The 21,936-nt window shown below is 47.5% G+C and overlaps 1 long non-coding RNA gene across 1 annotated transcript in view; it reads left to right on the top strand.

Annotated features, from left to right (window-relative positions):
* LOC138521098 (uncharacterized) overlaps nucleotides 1-21,316 on the top strand; it is a 109,637-nt gene extending 88,321 nt beyond the window's left edge. The window contains exons 2-3 of the long non-coding RNA XR_011282934.1: nucleotides 9,247-9,358; nucleotides 20,157-21,316. This is a non-coding gene — a long non-coding RNA (uncharacterized lncRNA). The remainder of the gene's footprint in view (nucleotides 1-9,246; nucleotides 9,359-20,156) is intronic.
* Nucleotides 21,317-21,936: the final 620 nt, after the last annotated feature.

Here is a 21,936-nt window from a genome sequence, read left to right as displayed (position 1 = left end):
CTCAGATGCCGGAGTGTCGACTTCATCCATTTCGGCAGACCCCACGCGCTTGAAAAACGAGATGTTCCTGGTGACAGTTCCACGTGCGTTAGCAGCCGTGACCATCAAGCCGTTTACATGCGTCACCCCCAGGGGCTGTGTTTCGTAGATTAACGATAACTTCCCTTCGGCTCTCCTGCTTCGCACCAGCGCGGTATCCCCCACCGCAATCGGCCTCTCCGAGAGCTTCATCCTGATCGTCTCATTTTCGTTCCGCGCCGCCCCCTCCATTCGCACGGGACCATTTTCAATCTCCCCCGGCTGGCGGCCTTCCATTTCCGGCAGGAGCCCTCTTGGTACACGCTTGAAGAGTGCTTCGGCTGGGGCGACCCTGGTTGATTGATGGGGGGTCGAGCAATACTCTCGAAGGAAGTCAACTAAGTTGCGTCAGAGGTCTGCGCCTCGATCTGCTGATATGCGGAACACTTTGTTGAGCGTTCGCATGAAGCGCTCTACCTCCCCATTTTCCCTTGGCCAGAGAGGTGTGATTTTCCTATGGTGTATTCCCCTCTCTTCACAATATTGAGCAAAACGTTGCCCCCGAAACGGTGCCCCATTGTCTGAGCATATCTCCACCGGAAATCCATGCGTGGCGAACATCTTTTCCAGCGCCATGATGGTGTGGTCACTTGCGGTCAATTCCACCAGTTCAACCTCCGGATAGCGGGACCACTGGTCTGTCACCACTAGAAAATGGAGCCCTCGGCCGTTGGATCCAAAATCGGCATGGACCGTCCCCCATGGCTGGTCACTTCTCTCCATGGTTTGGATTGGCGGGGCCCTCTCCAGCGGGTGTGCTGCTTGGCAGGGGATGCACCTTCTCACAAACTCCTCCACTCTACTTTCCAGGCCGGGGAACCAGACCTTGAGTCTCAGTCTTGCTTTCATCTTGGCCATCCCTTGGTGCCCATTGTGTGCGAGCTGCAGAACCTTGTCAACCAGTGTTCTTGGGATGACAATCTGGTGACCCCTTAGCAGGAGGCCATCCTCGGCTACCGAGAGCTCATGGCGCGCCTTCCAGAGGGCCTGCAGGTCTTTCTGAGCCCCTGCGTTCCTTCGGGAGTTGTCCTGGAGGACCTCTCGCCATTCTCCATTGGCCATTGCAAGCTTGATCTTTGTGAACGTCTCGTCCATGTTGGAGTCTTCCGCGATCTCCTGGCGAGATAGAGCAACGGGCAGCGCCGATTCGACCGCGAGATGTATTGCTTCAATACCCTCTGCTACTTCCACTGTGTCCTTTGGCCTCCCCGCACCTGGATGGCGGGACAGGTAGTCTGCTGGGTTGTCAGGGCCTGGTCGATACAGCAGTTTGACCCCGTACTCCATTAACGACAGCATCCATCTCTCTATTCTAGGTGGTGGTTTGGATGAGGCTCCGGACAAGATCGGGATGAGAGGCTTGTGGTCTGTTACCACCACGACCGGTTTGCCCAAAATGTATATCCGGAAATGCCTGCACCCCCATAGGATGGCCAGCGCTTCCCATTCAATCTGAGAGTACTGTCTCTCCATCTCTGTTAGCGCTTTTCTGGCATATGCGATGGGCCTCATTGTTCCTTGATTGTCGGCCTGCATGAGGACACCCCCCAGTCCTACGGGGCTGGCATCGACTACAATTTCAGACTCCCTATCCGGATTACAGTATGCCATTGTTTCTTGTTCCGATAGGGCATTTTTGATGGTGTCGAAAGCCCTCTGTTCTTTATCCCCCCAGTTCCAGGCGATTTCGTTTGGGGTTCCGACAGGGAGGCTAGATCGCGGATGAAGCGACCATAATACGTCACTATACCCAGGAAGCTTCTGATTTCAGATGGTGAGGTTGGCGGGGTCGCTTCCCGGATGTCTTTCACTTTTTCGGGATCAGGTGATATGCCCCCCGCGTGGAAGACGAACCCGAAAAATTCCAGCCTGTCTCTCAGGAACTCACACTTCTCTTTGTGCAGTGTCAACCCTAGGTCGCACAGCCTCACCAGTGTGCTATCCAGGCGCTTTAGGTGTTCAGCCTCGGAACGGGCGAAGACCAGAATGTCATCCGACATGTTTATCACTCCCTTGAGCCCAGACAGGGCTCCTCTGATGGTATTCTGGAAGACCTCTGCTGCGGAAGAAATACCAAAACTGAGTCTTTTATATTGGTATAACCCCTCGTGAGTCGTAAACGTTGTAATGTATCTTGACTCGGGGTGGAGCTCCAACTGATGGTACCCGGATCTCAAATCCAGTTTTGAGAACATTTTCGCCCCTTGAAGCTCCCCAATGATGTTGTCTAGGGTGGGTGTTATGTGGCGCTCTCTTTTGATCGCTAGGTAGGGAAGCCTCATGTCCACGCAGATGCGTACCGCACCCGGCTGTTTGGGCTTTGGGGCTACCACGATCGGGGAGACCCACGGGGTAGGGCCCTCTACCTTCTCAATGATGTCCTGTCTATCAGGGATTGCAGCTCGCGTTCCACCTGTGTCCTCAGATGGAAAGGGACGCGGCGGTGTTTGAGAGCCGTTGGTCTCACAGACCCATCGATGTGGAAGCGTATTGGGTCAGCCTTTAGTTTCCCTATCCCTCAGAATATCATCTCAAAACGACTCAACAAGTTTTCCAAGTCAGTGTGGTAGACCGCAAATGAGAAGTGTACAATGTCCAATGCCTCAGCCGCAGCACAACTCAGAAGGGAATGTGGGCTCACATCTGTGACAAAGAACCTTGCCCTTATTCGATTTTGTCCGTGAGTGACTGGGGCCACGAATACTCCTTGGATGGGGAGCGGTGTGTGTCCTCCAAAAGCATATATACGTGCTGTGGACTCGGCTAGGCTTGGTGGACCAGGGAGTGCGTTGTAATGTTCCGTCGCCAGCACACAGACGGACGCTCCAGTGTCTATCAAGACCGGTGTGGGTGTTTCCCCAATGTTAACCGTGCACTTGGGTTGTCGTCTTCTGCCAGGGCCTTCAGCTATACTTGAGATGAAGATTTCATCTTCCTCCTCCTCCTCCTCGGCGATGTTTAGGTCCTGCATACCTTGTTCAATGGATGATACACCCCTCACGCTCCGAGTGCTGCCTCTGGCAACCCTTTCAGGCCCTCTCGATGCTGCAACAAGTGCTGTTGCTCTGCACACCCTAGCATAATGTCCTGGTGTGTTACACCGGCCACAGGTTCTCGGTTTGGCTGGACAGTTACCCATGTGTGGCAGGTCGTACCCACAATATTGGCACGAGGGAGCGTTGCTATGCCCCTCGGGGCTATCACCTCCTCTTGACGCCCACCTTGACTTTCCTGGGGTAGTGTGGCCAATTGCGAAAGCCTCGGCTTCCTTTATCCCATGCGTGACTGCATCCATTTTCGCACCCCTCGCGTCAGCCAGCTCATAGGCCCTCCCTGTGTCCAGGATCTGTTGTAGGGTCAAACCAGGTTCCCTCAATACCTGCCTCCTCAGTTTACCAGAGCTGCAGCCCTGCAACAACTGGTTCTGACCCATCTCCTCTTCATTTCCCCATCTACAGGAGCTTGCCAGAACTCTGAGTCGTGCACAAAATTGATCCAATGACTCTTCCTCTCGTTGTCTTTCCGCACTCATGACGAACCTATCAAAGTCTACATTCGTCATTGGCAGAAAGTGATCTCGGAACGCCTGCTTCACTGCAGCATATGTCACAGCCGGAATGTTCAGAGAGTCATATATCTTGTGAACCTCGGCCCCTGCCGAGTACACCATGATTGCGATTCTTTCTTCGTCCTCCGTGATCCCCGAGGCCGTGAAGAACATCTCCAACCTCTTCACCCATAGGAGCCATTTAGGCCCCAACTTGGAAGGTGGGCCTGTGGTATCAAATTCGGGCATGGGGGCTAGTGTGCTGTTCACCCTGCGAGGGATGAGGGCAGGAGCGCCATCCTGTTCCTCTTCCTCCCCCATTTTTCTGCATGGTACTCACAGGTATGCGTTGAACTGCATGAAGATAGGGCCCCGGATCACCCTTGGCGCAATATTTTCCTCAGTGCCGTTCTTTTTTCCTCGTTTTTTTTGTCATAATGCCACAACCTTGCGGCTGCACAGGCTGTGGAGGGTCCAAAAATTGATGTTTTTCTGTGCAAAATCACAGGTGGCGCATGAGCACCCTCACGGGCCGCAACCACTGCGTTCCACGCACAATCCAAAATTGCCGCCGGCCACACGTATGGGCCCGTGCCGACACGGAGCAGCGTTCTCCTCGCTGGACGCTACCGGAGCGGAGGACTGCTCCCGCGCCGTCCTCATCGCCAGTGTGGTATTGTGGGGCGATGTCAGGCCGCACACGCAGACACACACACACACGCATCCAGCACTCGCACAGAGAGACACGCCGGAGACGTGTTGCTGCTCTGGTCTCCGGCGCGAACTGCCGGCCAGGACCGTCTTTATTGATAACGCGCATGCGCGAGCCTCGTTGTGGCCCGCGCATGCGTAGTACCGCGTATTAACTACGCAACAGGCGGTAGTCCTTAAATGCAGCAGTAATGCTATTACCGCTGCATTTAAGGGACCACCCAAACATGAGTTGGCAGCATTTACCCCCAGCTGTAAGCTGGGGATAAATGCGCCAGAAAAATGCTGGTTTTCAGTGCAATTACCGTGCGGTAATACTGCTGGTGGTAATTGCCCCAAATATTCCCCATTGGGTCCAATGGACCCAATGGGGTATGGGGAATACCCTTTACTGCCCAATCATTGATCCGGCACTAATTGCGCCAGACGGGTGGGCAGTAACACAAATACCTTTGGGCGGTAGCCTAGCCTCCTGTCTGCTGTTCCCTTATTTTGGGGAACTATTGATGTGTTGGTACACTGGGGCTCTCAATGCATTTCGGACAGCAGTAGTGGGGCCACTGATCTGTGAGTCCCTCTCTCTTGACAAAGTAGAGCAGGTAAGGTTGAATGGCCACATTGTTCATAACAGATAACAAAAATATAAGATACTAAAAAAGTACCCGTTCTCCGAACGGGTTCTGTAGACAGACATTATAACACTCTCATTAATTGTTGAAAATGAATGATCGTGTAGGTCACTGTTCTGCCTTATGCTGGCATGGTGCAGTTTGTTATGGTGAGGTGCAAATATCTCGGAAATCATGCATCCTAGGGCCTGAAAAGTGGTTTTTGAGGTCCCTCGTGTCGGGACCAGTTCAGAAACAATATTTTCACCAAATTCAGCAGAAATGTGGACACGTCTAGAATACCACCTGCCTTGACATTCGCCTCTCAGGTTCATTCGCCTCGCATGCATTTTTTGTTTCCCTTCTCGGTGAACATGGTTTACAGCTTTGTCAGCAGGCCACAAGCCCACAAATACATTTTAAGTTTTGCTGAAATCCAGGGAAAAGGGTGGGGTGGCCAAATACTGTGTAGCCAGTAATGTCTGAAGGATCCTAACAGGTATCTATGCAAAATATGGTGCAGATTGGATTAACAGTGTGGAATTGTACAAGGAACAACGCTTCACGCCACAAACCCACGCTCAACTTTTATATATATATAGATGTTTCAAAAAATGAAGAGCTTGTCTCGAAAATATAAATCTGAATCACAATTAAGAAATATAAATTATATCTTAAATAGATGTTGAAATATATATATATGTATATATTTACATTACATGGACGTGCCCCACCTTACCTATCTGCTCATCTCACTCCCTACTCCCCCTCCCTCTTGTTGCAATCATCCTTGGCTCAGCTCCTTGCCACTAATCGACTGCCCCTACCCTCCCTCTCGTTTCTGCTGTCTCCCTCTCCTCGCTCCCCCACTGTGGAATGCTCTTCCTCAGCCTCCGTGCTACTCCAACGCTACCACTATTTAAATCAAACCTCAAAACCCTCCTACTTTCTGAAGAACCTGTTTCCTAGCACTCTACATTACTCCATCACCCTTCCTCCCTCTCTCCACACCCTCACAGATGACCCTACAGCACTTTTCTGTCACTCCCCCCACCATCCCGTTCCCATGCTGTTCTGTCATGTCATCGTCCCTGGTTTATGTGCCCACCTTCCCCTGTATTTTCTCACCCCATTGTCAAGGACCCATGCCATCTGCTCTGTTATCAATGTAAAATTATGTACCCGTTTTCTTGCCAAAAATGCATTGCTTTCCGGTGATTTCTATAAATAAATAAATAGATGTTATAATAAACAGATTACATTTTCCTCAAATTACTGTAAGGGGGAACAATTGTCTTCAATCATAATCAGACACAGCTTTATATAAACAAATCGGCTGCTGACAAATAAAAGTATTCCCAGCGTTAACAAATATACTGACAACTTTTCGAGGAGAGCAAAACACCAAATATTGTGTCTCCAAAAATAAGTATGCAAAATGCAGACAATTGCATAGCGGCCTCAACGTGTTCATGATCATGCCTTTGCCACTAATGTACATTAGAGCCCTAGATTGTCATGTTCTCTTGTGGATGATGAACAGTAACACCCAGCATTTCATCATGCTTTTTTGATAAAATGATGCTGCATTGTTATTTATAAGCATGAGCCTGATGACCTGGTGTTGCCTTAGTGTTCATTGTCAGAAGTTATAGTGGCTCCCTTTCCTTGTCAAGTAAATGTTGACACGTGGGAATGCCCCTTCTTCCGGCCTCAGTCCCACCTTCTTTTGATATGGTTTTGATGTAAACTTGACATAAATTTAATATAAAAGTGATATCAGATATCTAGTTTATATGAAATGTATATTTCTTGATATTAATTCTTTTTGTAGTTTGATATAAAAAAGGACATAAAGCGATATCAATTTTATATTAAAAAGATACAATTTGAATATAAAATGTCTATAAAAAATGGCTGGGACATGTGTGTGCGCCGCTGCCTGCTTGAGGTGGAATTGAATTGTGAAGAGCGAGATTGTGAATGTTAGGGTTTGTCGTGGTAACGCGGCGATGATGCGGGAGTGGGTTTTTTAAATATAGAGCCGCTGTTAGAATTTTATATAGTTTTAATATAATTCTAGGCACAGTAGCTGACATCATGATTTTATAACACTTTTTACATAGATTTATTATAAAAAGGAGGTTGTGTTTTTTTAAGACATACCGTCATAATTTTAAAATGTGAAGGAGAGGATTGCGCTATAAATCGTTTGGAATGGTTTTGGTATTTTAAGTTGAATAAAATGTGAATACAAAGGTAAACATGTGAATAAAAAATGTTTTTTATAATGGGTTGATATTAAAAACATTTAAGTTGCATTGCATGAATAAAAACATTGAATATATATTGTACTAACACTGAACTTGATAGAATGAAAATAGAGGTTGGCAAAAAGAAAAAAGAAAAGAGTGCTTTAAAAGGTTGAGACAGAAAAGTTGTAAGCTGTTTTCTTTGGCAGTGTAAAGTGTAGTTTTACAGCACCAAGGCCTGGCACTAGAGCAACAGAATCTTGCGCAGGCCAGCCAAACAGAAGGGTTTTAAAATAAATTTAAAGTAGAGATCTAATGCTGTGAAATACTTCATTGCTGCAAAACAGTCCTGTGCAGTCAGAAACAAAATGATAGAATGCTTTCTAGTAGTGCATGTTTGCCATTTCAAAACACAATGTTCACAAAAAAGCTTCATGACCCATATGCAGGCATGAAACCATTGAAAATATACGATGACAAAGCAGGTCTGAAGAGCTATAGCGTGAATACAAATATAGAATATATATTCTACTAACATTATACTTAATAGAGGGCAAACACAGTTTAAAAAAAAATGAAGAGCAATGCTTAGTCTCCAGATAATGCTTACCATTTTAAAAACACAGTGCAGCCAGAAACAAAATGACAGAGCAATGGTTGTTTCACAGAGCCTAGACAAATATCAAAACTAATAGATCTGGACAATACCTTGTGCAGTTAAATGGAGACTATGCAAATGGCCATGGGTCTGAAAAATGTGGCTGGTCTTTCAAACATGGAATTCTTGTCATTTTAAAACGCAGTATTTACTATAGTTGAAAGCAATACTTCTACACTGGCTGGCTGGGTTACACATAACAGCTGACACAATGTTTATATCTGTAAAGCTGCAATCAGCTGTGAATGGGTAGACATGTGCTGTGTCACTTAGCCAGTCAGCTGTGTTTTAGCACAGGTAGAAGAATGTTGCAATGCTGTGTAAGGTTGGCATGGCATCACATGTACGACACTGACACAAAAGGTACCATTTGTAAAACCTTTATTAAAGTTTCAATGGGGTTGGAGAAACTCCTACTTTGTCCTATAGCTAGGATGGGAGTAGTCTCTACCATCAAACAATAAATAAAACAGTCCTAGTTGAGCCCGTCAAATCAAAATAGCCTATGCTAACAAAGCCTAATGCCTGCCCTATTTCCTGTACAACATGTGTATAAAGGAGATATGTGTGTAAAGGAAAATCAGTGTTCAAATATAAAGAATAAATGTGGCTGAATCAGCTCGCCTCACCACATTAGACAGCACAGAGTAAGGCAGTCCCCGTAGGCAGGATGACACACTCTGGCTTGGGTTTTAACACATAAACAGTTCAAAACATGGATCGGGGCCCGTCCGGCCTTCCACATTAAAGTCTCTCTTTTCAGCCCTTCAAACAACATTCAACAAAAGATTCACGCCGGTCCCCCTCTGGCAGGCTCAGATCTCTCCAAAACAAAAGTTCACGTTGGTCCCTCTCTGTCGGGCTCAGACCTTCCCCAAGAAAGGTTCACGTTGGTTCCCCCTCTGTCGGGCTCAGACCTTTCACAACAAAGGTTCATGTTGGTTCCCCCTCAGTCGGGCCCAGACCGCTTTTGGATGTCGAATACTTTCGAATGTGCGTGGCTTTCTCTATAGACCTCCGCAGGATTACTTTGACTCAAAGTTAAAGTTCAACATTCCGATTTTTACTCTGCCCTTTTCTATGGGTTAATTTTAATCCCTTTGCTTTTACAGTTCATTCACTTTATCGCTACACACAATGCACCTTTCACAGAGACTTTCAAGTGGCAACTTCCTTTCACTGGACCACTGCGTTACTCGGTATCGCTGGTTTCACAGCTGTCCTTATTTCAAAGTTCCTTCACAGGTCTGCCTTTCTTCACGTCTCATCCACACACGTGCAACCTTCACTTATGATATAAACTTGCAACTTCAATCTTTCCTTAACACACACCGGTCTCTCAGCTCGCTTGCAAACTCACCGGCTCTGTGTATTTCTTTCTCCTTTTTACAGTCCGTTGCTGTGGACTCCATCTGATGAGCAGGAGCTCATCCCTCAAGGCCCCGACACTGCAGGAGCAGCGGGCCGGGCCAGGAAGCCATCCAGGATCAGCTGCTGCTATCCGGTAAGCGCTGCCACAATTGCGCTCATTTTTAATCCATCCAAGTTCGATTTTGCTAAATTACTACATAAATGCTCGCAAGTGCTCTGAGTTGCCCCATTAAGGACCCAGGCAACCTGCACCTGCCCCGCGCCTGCCAAAGCTCATTTTGCCCCGTATCCTGCACCGAGGCACACGAGGTACCCCTTTCCAAGATGGCCGCCGTATTCAGGCCTGCTTCACTCTGTGCCTTACCAGGCACACATCAGTAGCCTTGCCCTGCCTGATTGGCTACAGCGTACACAACCCCTGCCATTGGGTGCCGGCAGGCGAAGCCGGCCCCCTCCTTCCAAGGCCCACGGGAACAAGGCTGGAGCCTGTTCTCTGACTGTTAACTGCCGACTCTGCCGTCTGCCAGACCCCCTGGTCCACCGCATTCACCGGCCAAGGTAACACTGTGCCTGCTATATCAACGCTCCGCCGAGCCCACAACCTACCTGCAATTACACTTGCATTTGCATTGTGTTGTGCCCTATGGTCACCCCAGACCTCATTTGCATTGTGTTGTGCCCTATCGTCGCCCCAGACCTCATTTGCATTGTGTTGTGCCCTATCGTCACCCCAGACCTCATTTGCATTGTGTTGTGCCCTATGGTCGCCACAGACCTCATTTGCATTGTGTTGTGCCCTATGGTCGCCCCAGACCTCATTTGCATTGTGTTGTGCCCTATCGTCGCCCCAGACCTCATTTGCATTGTGTTGTGCCCTATGGTCACCCCAGACCTCATTTGCATTGTGTTGTGCCCTATGGTCGCCCCAGACCTCATTTGCATTGTGTTGTGCCCTATCGTCGCCCCAGACCTCATTTGCATTGTGTTGTGCCCTATGGTCACCCCAGACCTCATTTGCATTGTGTTGTGCCCTATGGTCGCCCCAGACCTCATTTGCATTGTGTTGTGCCCTATGGTCGCCCCAGACCTCATTTGCATTGTGTTGTGCCCTACGGTCGCCCCAGACCTCATTTGCATTGTGTTGTGCCCTATGGTCACCCCAGACCTCATTTGCATTGTGTTGTGCCCTATGGTCGCCCCAGACCTCATTTGCATTGTGTTGTGCCCTATCGTCGCCCCAGACCTCATTTGCATTGTGTTGTGCCCTATGGTCACCCCAGACCTCATTTGCATTGTGTTGTGCGCCTCCTGACCTCATTTGCATTGTGTTGTGCCCTATGGTCACCCCAGACCTAATTTGCATTGTGTTGTGCCCTATGGTCGCCCCAGACCTCATTTGCATTGTGTTGTGCGCCTCCTGACCTCATTTGCATTGTGTTGTGCCCTATGGTCGCCCCAGACCTCATTTGCATTGTGTTGTGCCCTAAGGTCGCCCCAGACCTCACTTGCATTGTGTTGTGCCCTATGGTCACCCCAGACCTCATTTGCATTGTGTTGTGCCCTATGGTCACCCCAGACCTCATTTGCATTGTGTTGTGCCCTATGGTCGCCCCAGACCTCATTTGCATTGTGTTGTGCCCTATGGTCACCCCAGACCTCATTTGCATTGTGTTGTGCCCTATGGTCACCCCAGACCTCATTTGCATTGTGTTGTGCCCTATCGTCGCCACAGACCTCATTTGCATTGTGTTGTGCCCTATGGTCACCCCAGACCTCATTTGCATTGTGGTGTGCGCCTCCTGACCTCATTTGCATTGTGATGTGCCCTATGGTCACCCCAGACCTAATTTGCATTGTGTTGTGCCCTATGGTCGCCCCAGACCTCATTTGCATTGTGTTGTGTGCCTCCTGACCTCATTTGCATTGTGTTGTGCCCTATGGTCGCCCCAGACCTCATTTGCATTGTGTTGTGCCCTAAGGTCGCCCCAGACCTCACTTGCATTGTGTTGTGCCCTATGGTCACCCCAGACCTCATTTGCATTGTGTTGTGCCCTATGGTCACCCCAGACCTCATTTGCATTGTGTTGTGCCCTATGGTCGCCCCAGACCTCATTTGCATTGTGTTGTGCCCTACGGTCGCCCCAGACCTCATTTGCATTGTGTTGTGCCCTATCGTCGCCCCAGACCTCATTTGCATTGTGTTGTGCCCTATGGTCACCCCAGACCTCATTTGCATTGTGTTGTGCGCCTCCTGACCTCATTTGCATTGTGTTGTGCCCTATGGTCACCCCAGACCTCATTTGCATTGTGTTGTGCCCTATCGTCGCCACAGACCTCATTTGCATTGTGTTGTGCCCTATGGTCACCCCAGACCTCATTTGCATTGTGGTGTGCGCCTCCTGACCTCATTTGCATTGTGATGTGCCCTATGGTCACCCCAGACCTAATTTGCATTGTGTTGTGCCCTATGGTCGCCCCAGACCTCATTTGCATTGTGTTGTGTGCCTCCTGACCTCATTTGCATTGTGTTGTGCCCTATGGTCGCCCCAGACCTCATTTGCATTGTGTTGTGCCCTAAGGTCGCCCCAGACCTCACTTGCATTGTGTTGTGCCCTATGGTCACCCCAGACCTCATTTGCATTGTGTTGTGCCCTATGGTCACCCCAGACCTCATTTGCATTGTGTTGTGCCCTATGGTCGCCCCAGACCTCATTTGCATTGTGTTGTGCCCTACGGTCGCCCCAGACCTCATTTGCATTGTGTTGTGCCCTATCGTCGCCCCAGACCTCATTTGCATTGTGTTGTGCCCTATGGTCACCCCAGACCTCATTTGCATTGTGTTGTGCGCCTCCTGACCTCATTTGCATTGTGTTGTGCCCTATGGTCACCCCAGACCTAATTTGCATTGTGTTGTGCCCTATGGTCGCCCCAGACCTCATTTGCATTGTGTTGTGCGCCTCCTGACCTCATTTGCATTGTGTTGTGCCCTATGGTCGCCCCAGACCTCATTTGCATTGTGTTGTGCCCTAAGGTCACCCCAGACCTCATTTGCATTGTGTTGTGCCCTATGGTCGCCCCAGACCTCATTTGCATTGTGTTGTGCCCTATGGTCACCCCAGACCTCATTTGCATTGTGTTGTGCCCTATGGTCGCCCCAGACCTCATTTGCATTGTGTTGTGCCCTATCGTCGCCACAGACCTCATTTGCATTGTGTTGTGCCCTATGGTCACCCCAGACCTCATTTGCATTGTGGTGTGCGCCTCCTGACCTCATTTGCATTGTGATGTGCCCTATGGTCACCCCAGACCTAATTTGCATTGTGTTGTGCCCTATGGTCGCCCCAGACCTCATTTGCATTGTGTTGTGTGCCTCCTGACCTCATTTGCATTGTGTTGTGCCCTATGGTCGCCCCAGACCTCATTTGCATTGTGTTGTGCCCTAAGGTCGCCCCAGACCTCACTTGCATTGTGTTGTGCCCTATGGGCGCCCCAGACCTCATTTGCATTGTGTTGTGCCCTATGGTCACCCCAGACCTCATTTGCATTGTGTTGTGCCCTATGGTCACCCCAGACCTCATTTGCATTGTGTTGTGCCCTATGGTCACCCCAGACCTCATTTGCATTGTGTTGTGCCCTATGGTCGCCCCAGACCTCATTTGCATTGTGTTGTGCCCTATGGTCACCCCAGACCTCATTTGCATTGTGTTGTGCGCCTCCTGACCTCATTTGCATTGTGTTGTGCCCTATGGTCACCCCAGACCTAATTTGTATTGTGTTGTGCCCTATGGTCGCCCCAGACCTCATTTGCATTGTGTTGTGCGCCTCCTGACCTCATTTGCATTGTGTTGTGCCCTATGGTCGCCCCAGACCTCATTTACATTGTGTTGTGCCCCACCTATATCAGCAATGCCCCCTACCCGCCACTCCTCTGTACATCACCCTAGCCCCAGCATGCTACTTTGCCTGACTGCGATCATGTTCCCCTTCTGTGTCATGCAAAGCAACATACCATGCACTAGCAATAGTTACTTAGCCTATAACAATGGTCTAGTCAGACCTGCCTGCCCAAGACATCACCCGATCACCTGCCCCACACATTCCTGCCCACCACACCAGCCTTCCTCCCGGAACCTAAATCCGCCCATCCTACCCAAAGCCATGCACACTCTCCGGATGTCCCAGCTAATACGCACTCAGCTGTCTACAAGCGGAACCCCATCAACACGAGAGCATCATGCCCCACTCTCGACTACAGCACCTCCACAATGGCTAACCCAACTATCTCTCGAACCACTACCTTCATCCCTTCCGATCGGAACATTAGACTTGGCGCCAGAACCCACCACAGATCTAGCAAAGGCCCAGCTAAATCACCTAATAAGACCAACCACAGATTTAGCAAAAGCCCAGCCAAATCACCTAATAAGACCAACCCTCACACTGTAACACCTATCAACACTATCCCTCCCATTCCTAAAGGAGCTCTCCTAAATGTCAGATCATTAGTCGCCCATTCCATAGAAGTCGCAGACATTATTCTAACAAACAACCTGGACTTCCTTGCTGTAACCGAAACCTGGCTGCACGATGCTGCAGGACCATCTCTTACTCTAGCCATACCTGATAACTACACCATCCTTAGAGCAGATAGACCGAACGCTCGAGGAGGCGGTGTAGCCATTATTTTTAAGTCCACGCTTGACATCAGACTAGCCTCCTCTCCTCCACTTAAATCCTGTGAGCATCTCACAGTCAAATTACAAACTTCCCATAAAAGTACTATCACGCTGCATTTAATTTACCGACCCCCGGGCCCACCTGGCTCATTTGAGGAAGACATCACCTCACTAGTTGCTGAAAGCTCCAAACCATCAGCACAAATGATTATACTTGGAGACTTTAATCTTGGGTTTAACGACCCTCTCGACACCCCAGCCATCGCCCTGGCCTTGGCATTAGAGGAGCATGGCCTCCAACAACTCTGCTCCAAACCCACCCACTCGAAGGGCAGAATCCTTGACTGGATAACTGCCCTTAACTGCAACGTCACTGTGAAAGATCCCACACAACTTATCTGGACTGACCATTACCTCCCCCCTTTTGACATTCATACCAGCAATTTAGTGCATAAAAGGCCCATTATTGCACCTGCCTGCCCAACCAGGAAAAAGAGCAACATCACAGCGGAAGCCTTAATACCTTTGGTGATCCCTACTTTGAACGCACTACCTGCTACTATGGACTTGAACCAATTGGTCAACGTCTACAACGATTCCATGGCCAAAGCCATCGACATCATTGCCCCACTGAAACTGCGCAAAGGGAAACCTAAAGCGCACCTGAACACATGGTACACCCCACAGCTCAAAACTCTCCGTCAACAAAAAAATAAACTCGAAGCACTATGGAAATCAGTGCCTTCTGTAAATAACAGAACTAATCTCACCAACATTTCCACTCTCTACAAAAATGAGATTACACGTGCCAAGAAAGAATCTCTCAACACTAGGATCTCCCAGGCAAGCTCCAGTACTAAGGAGCTTTTTAACATACTAAAGGAATTAGAAAACCCCATCACTCCCACTGACTCTTGCACTAAGGATAAACCGTGGTGCACAGGGATCCAGAATGCCCTAGCTAACAAAATCTCAGGGCTCCAAACCAAAATTAACAACAAACGACAACAACTCACTCTTGATCCCACCTCCAGTCCCATTCCTCCTCCGCTTACTGCCACTAGCTCAGGCTTCACCTTCAAAAAGGTATCCATATCGGAGGTTCAGAAAATTATAGCATCCTTGAAACCGTCAAACTGCAAGGGGGACAGCTGCCCCGCACAGATCATAAAAGATGCAGCTAGGGATCTTTCCCCATTCATCACTAAACTAATAAACCTGTCTTTCGCCAATAACCTGGTCCCCAGCAATCTGAAACAATCCTGGGTCCTACCTCTACTAAAAAAAACTACTCTCGACCCTGACATTCCCACGAATTATAGACCCATTACCACCGTCCCATTCTTACTAAAAATCTTGGATAGAGTGGCCTATTTACAAATCCAGGACTACCTCGAGGCAAATCATTTACTAGGAACTCGCCAATCTGGCTTTCGACCACAACACGGGACAGAAACGGCCCTTGTTGATCTCAAGTGCCAGATTGACGAACTCAAAGACAAAGGTAAGGCTGCCATCCTTCTTCTCCTCGACCTTTCCGCTGCCTTTGACCTGGTCGACCATAAAAATCCTGTGCAACCATTTGTCTTTGGCAGCACACTTCTCCCACTCTGCGGTCACATGGATCCAATCTTTCCTGGACAATAGGACCATGCGGGTCTTCTCTCCCCTTGCAGCGGCTGACCCCATCCCCATCACCTGCGGTGTCCCACAAGGATCCTGTGTCTCACCCACCCTATACAATATATTCACAAAGCCCCTATTCGATAAGCTGGACAATCTGGGTGTCACCTACACGAACTACGCAGATGACACCCAGATACTCCTCACTTTATCAGGTAATTACAACGTGGACGCCAAATGGATCAATGAAGTCTTTTCCATCATTCAGGCATGGATGGCCACACATGGCCTGTGCCTGAATGATGATAAGACTGAACTGCTCCTTGTCGGCTCACCTAACACCATCCAAAAACTCTGTCCCGGCTACACTAGCTTTACTATTAACGGTAACGCCATACCCATCGCCAAGAGCGTAAAAACCCTTGGTTTCTACCTAGACACGAATACCAATCTAGCTAAACAAATCAATATGACTGCCTCAGCCACTGCCTACACTGGTAAATTAATTAGGGCCTGCAGACCATTGATCTCCCCTAACAACTGCCTCATTCTAGCCAGAGCACTCATTCAATCCAAACTGGACTACTGTAATAGCCTCTATGTAGGTGCCAACAAAACAGTAATCAATAAATTGCAAGTCCTACAAAACAATGCACTCCGTGCCGCCCTAAACCTTCCCAGAAGAGAACACATCTCCGCCACCAGAATTGCTTGCAAATGGCTGTCCATCCAACAAAAAATAGACCTGAAAACTATATGCCTCACATACAAAGCTCTTAACCATCTTGCCCCGCCCTATCTCTCTAACAAATTTACATTAAGACAGAATACTAGAACCACCAGATCGTCTAACACACTACAACTAACAGTGCCCAAATACTCCCTCAAAAGAGCCGGTGGATCCAGCTTCCCAGTTCTGGCATCACAACTTTGGAACACTATCCCACTGGATATCAAATCCACACCCACTTTCCAACCCTTCAGAACTAAGGTCATCTCCTGGTTACTCAACAAATAACCGACCAACCATGTATGTATGTATACCTAATGCTCAAATGTTTCCTATGTTGCTTGCCTATTATTATCTATGCACTAACTGCCTTCCTGTCAACCTTTCCTATGCCTTATTACTACTGTACTATTGTCCCCTTCTGTTACTTGTAACCTGATGTTCAAAGCGCACATATACCCCTGGGTCAAGAGCGCTATACAAATAAATAAACAAACAAACAAACAAACAAACAAACAAACAGTTTTCCAATCCACGAGTTAAGGTTAGTACCACAGGCTCGGCCTCGCCTCTCCAACTCGGCTGTTCACCCGGGAGGGTTACTGGAATCCTTGAAACATAATGCAGCCTTCTGCTTTGGGATTTGGCCTTCTCCACGTGTCTTTTGTGGCCTGTTGGAGGCAATGACCTCTGGTAGCGACCTCCTGGGGTTCGTTCTCAACCCGCTGCTCTTGTCCCTTGTTCTGCCTCTCTGCTCCAGTAGGTTTGCCTTTACCCCGGATGTTCTGCTCTTACTCGTGTTCCACCTTGTTCAGAGTTTGTCTCTATGTTCCGCCTTTTATCCGTGTGCGGAGAGCTAATTGGTATCAGTTGTATGTACTTAAAGTCAAGTGCCTGACTTGGCCTGAGCAGATTAGCGGGACATGTCCAGTGTGATATATATGAGTTAGTCTTGTTACTCTCAGTCGCCCTCTTCCTCGGCCCAGTGTTTGTGTAGAAAGGGGGGATTTGGGACATAGGATAATCCTAAAAAATAGGATGGGTTAGGTGTACAAAGACGTGGGGGAATACTGTGTCCCACCATCAGCTGCATCACCCCAAACTCCCCGAAGACCCCTCACCCAGGTGATCCTTCAGCACTGGTCCACCCCCAGGGTCTGGAACCAAAGGCGATGGCTGTGCCCTGGCCACCTGAGAGAGAGATCGCCGGGGACTCATAGGTGAAACACCCTTTGGTTTCTCACACCTGGAGCTCTTACTTTGCAAAAAAGGACAGCTGCTTGGTATTGATAAACAGTGGTGTCTGTTTTTGGTCCTGTCATATCTAAAAGCAACACAGTTTTTATGAATGCGCATTATTTTAGATTGTGCAATAGAAGGGATATTTCTTGCTCTGTCATGCTTGGTGAATGTGTGTCCAGGCCCGTTATCTCTGGCAGCTGTCGGTGTCAGGGGATGGTGTGGGGGCTAGAGGATGTGTTTAAAAGCAGACTTTGGACATCAGCCAAAATATTGCTTTGGAGCCACAGTGATTTTCTGGGCCCTGCTGATTTTCTGCGTTGTGGAGTAAAAACCTGAGCTAGAAGAAAGAAAGAAAAAATAAGGTAAGATGTAATCCTTTCACATTTCAAATGAGTGGTATATTGTTAAACAAATTGCACTTAGTGTTTATATGTTGTAGAGTCTGAGAGCAGCTTTAGCCTATTTCTATGTATCAAACAGTAGAGATGTAACATTGTGAGCCTCAGAGTGTTAGACTCATGTGAACATGAAAGAAATGAATTTATGCCAGCCCACATGTTTGAAGAACTGTAGAACGTGTGCTGTTGGACAGATAAGAAAGGCTTGCAATCTAAATGTATATATTTTTTTAGATCTCTGTACAATTATTTAATTCTACACTGCTCTAAGTATGAAAAATTGACAGACTTTTAAGACTGTAACTGCACACCCTGTACAGATACACGCTCTAGTCCTTTGGGGGCTGCTGTGTAAACAAAATATAGCTGCATTGTGAGGCTACTGGTCTGACAGGTTGTGCAAGGGTGAATCTGAGTTTTTGCCAAACAGCGCACATCTTTCAATAGTAATTGTTAATATTTTTTAAAAGAGTTATTTGGTGTGAAAGCCTGGCTTCTTTTAAGTTTATGTTGTAGATTGTGCTGGACTCATCTTGTGTTTTAAGTATGGGACTGGTTGAAAAGCGTAAAGTGACACAATGTAAAACAAATTGTACAGCAAAGCGCTACAACCGACATCTGTGCAGGGTAACTCAGAGTGTTAGCCTGCATTTGTATACGTAAGCTTCAATGTACTTTTAAAACACAGTTGTGAGAAAAATTATAACATTGTCAGGGTAGGGTTAAGCTATACGAGAAAAAGCATGGGCATATAAAATGTTAGCGGATGTTGAAACTGCCTTTGGAATGTGCCTGGTGAGATAAGGCAGGCTCGCAATCTATACTTATATTTGTTTTGTGCTGTAGGGCTCGTCACTATGTAGTATTATCAAGCTTGTTTTTCTTGTCAATCTTTTCTGCCGCCTGCCACAGGAAGAGCATTTTATTTGCAATGCTAGCCCTTATTTTGACACTTGTAAACTGTGTTGCTGTTAGCACGCAGCATTGGATGGCCATTGTGTGTTTAGAGGGTTGTGCACACAATAATGCTGCAGCTTTAAATTGCAGGTTTCTGTAAAAATGTGCCAGGGTTTGTGCATTATGCAATTATTTAAACCTTTTTTTTTCCAATGCTGAGGCCTGGCTGTGCACTTTGCTTAGCACAATATACAGGGACATTGTGAAGCCCCGGTGTGGCCGATAGCACATGGAGAATAGAAGGGAACAGCATGCATGTTATGGAATAAAAAGTGCAGTCAGTTTTTGTAACACGGGCATATGAAAATGTTTATTAGCCCTGGCCTTTTATATAGGCATTGTGAAGCTTGCTTAAAGCGAGCAGAAATGAATAGAGAATGTTACACCCGGGGCCTTTATTTTGTAGAAAATGTGTTTTTAAGTAATGTTTGCATTGAATAAATAGATTTGAATATAGGGAGCGCAGAGCATATATTTTATGCAAGTTTTGAGGAGAGCTGTGCTTACAGCCAGAATTCTAGGTTGTTGTATTATATTAATTTACACTCTGGGCCTAGTTGGAGAGCACCATTTATAAATGGGGCCTTAGCTGTTTTTGGTACCATTGCATCGTATGTTGCTGGAATAATTACATTATAATGATTCACACTTTTGGCTCTTATGATTCATGTGCAGTGTGCTTTCTTAATTATGTGGCATGAATTAAAAATACATTTACAACTTTTACTGCGTTTTATAAAATGTTACAGTTATACCAATGTGTCACAGATCAGACATTTGCTGAAGTGTTGTACTAAGTATTTGAAATCGTTAAGGGTGGCAAGAAACTGGGCCTCATTATAGGTCTGGCGGTAACGTGCTACTGGCGGGTTGCAGCCGTACCGTAACAAAATTACAGGCGCCTGACTTCCCGGTGCCACTGGGCTATTATAAGTCTGGCAGCTCGGAAGTCAGGCTCTATGGGAGTGGGGACATGCAAGTACTGGCGCCGTTGTTTAAGGACCCAGTGCTTCCATGACGGCTTTGCCTACTGTGACCGCTGTGTCCGGTAGGGTCAGACCTGAAGGGTACAGCGGCTTCGATAGGCAAACCCGTAGTTTGCCAGTCCAGAAACAAGGGTGCCGGTGAGCTTACTGACACCCCTATTTCTGGACCGGCAAACTCGGCTTGAGGCCCAGTGTGTTATATGGGCTCAAGATGCGCTTGGTTGTATAAGGGTTTAAGATGTTGAATATTTTGATAGGCTGATGTTTAATGAGTAAACTATGTTTTATACTGATTGTATATTTTTTATGTTTTTTATAGAAATGTCTGTCAACAACTGGATCATGCCACAGCCGGCAGGCTCTCTGGAGGTGAATTGTGGAGCTCGGCTCCAGGCCCTCAATGGCTTCATGAAAATTGATGCATCTAACGCAACACACTTTTGGGGGCAGCAAGATCCAAGGATTATGGCAGCGGGCGCACCTGTTTTTGTACAGTCATCAAAGGCCGTGGAATTTCTGGTGGATCTGCTGCATCAGAGTTCCACTGCAGATAAGGCAGAGGGCAAACTTGTTTTTGTACAGGCATCAAGGGCCCCTGGAATTTCTGGTGGCTCCTCTGAAATCAGAGTTTAGCTTCAGGTATGGCAGCAGATGCACCTGTTTTTGTACAGTCATCATGTGTCATAACATTTCTGGTGGTCCCGATGCAGCAAAGTTTTTCTTCACACCTGGGAATGAGCATGACTGAATTGAGGACCCTTGCAACCCGTTGTGGAATATCTGGGGGTCCGATAAAACATTATGGTCTATGTGCTGATCCCACATTAGCATGTAACAGTCAGTGTCTTGGAAATGGCATAGCAAATGGATGCCTAACCAGGGGTTTGCCGGGACAAGCTGCTCCCCAGTGTTCTAGCAGCTCAAGGGACAGAGTTACAGGAATAACTCATTTACCATGTTGGCAGCCCTTGAGCGCCAGAGGGAATAATCTGGTTTAAAAACTCTGGTTTTGGTGCTGACCCCCCACCACTGGTGTGCTCAAGGGCCCTGACAGATATTACAGGCCATTTAAATGCTCAGACTTCTCTTGCCAGTGTGGGGATGAGAGACGCTATATTTTCAGACACATCTTTTCTTGGCTTCAGATAGAATCCTCCTTTGAAAGTATACAGCCGCCGGCCACACGCAGTGTGAAGCGGGGGCGGGGGTGTTGTGATGTAAATTCTGAATACTTCTAGCTGTAAAACTCACTCCACAATCTTGAGAATCTATTCAATGTTGTAAAACAACTACGGGCCATGGCCCTTGACTGTAGCTAAAGAAAAATGGTTCCAAGGATGAGACACCGGGTGTCACACCTGTACAGAAAGGGGCGGTCAATACAACCAGTTGTGTGCATCAGGGTTCACCATGGGCCACATGCTTTTTTATTAGCGACAATTAGACTACCAAGGCCAATAAATAATTCTGCGAATGTAACTGTTTCTAGTTTTGAAGGCGAAAATAACATTATCAACTTGGCCAATGTTAACATTTTAGATAACCTAGCTAATGCATCAGTAAACCCTGTCGAGAACTCATCGATGCATCCTTCATCTTTGCTCTTTGCAGGTGGGTGAACTTGTAATGCCTTTGCAGGTAGACCCTCGGGCAGTGGTGAATGAGGGTGTTGTGGATTATGTACAACCGGGTGGTGCAGCTGTTATTCATAATGACACGTTAAATGAGCTGGAAGCGCTAATAATCACTATGCAGAAGAATAGGTCACAATTCACTACAACCCAGCACATTATGTCTACTAGCAACCATTTACTCCTGGAGGTGATTCTCAAGAATGCTGGCATTGTTAATGGCACCGATGAAACAGGCGCATGTATCGATAGTGTTGAGAGTCAAGATGCTGATCCCCCTAATATTGTAGCCGTTGATAGACAGGAGGAGGGTGGGCACAACGATGGGGAGGTATACAATGCGGTAGTTAGTAATACTATTCCTGTTGCTATTCGAGAGGAGGTTGTAGATAACGATGGGTAGCATACAATGCCAATGTTTCGAATACTGCTTTAGATGATGTTCAAGAGGGGTCTGGGCCCAGTGAT

This window comes from Ambystoma mexicanum, chromosome 13 (genome assembly GCF_040938575.1).
Source record: "Ambystoma mexicanum isolate Mex_15411 chromosome 13, UKY_AmexF1_1, whole genome shotgun sequence".
In the NCBI taxonomy this organism is placed as follows: Eukaryota; Metazoa; Chordata; class Amphibia; order Caudata; family Ambystomatidae; genus Ambystoma; species Ambystoma mexicanum.
Note: the sequence above shows the minus strand (reverse complement) of the source record. Positions and strands in the feature narration are given on the sequence as shown.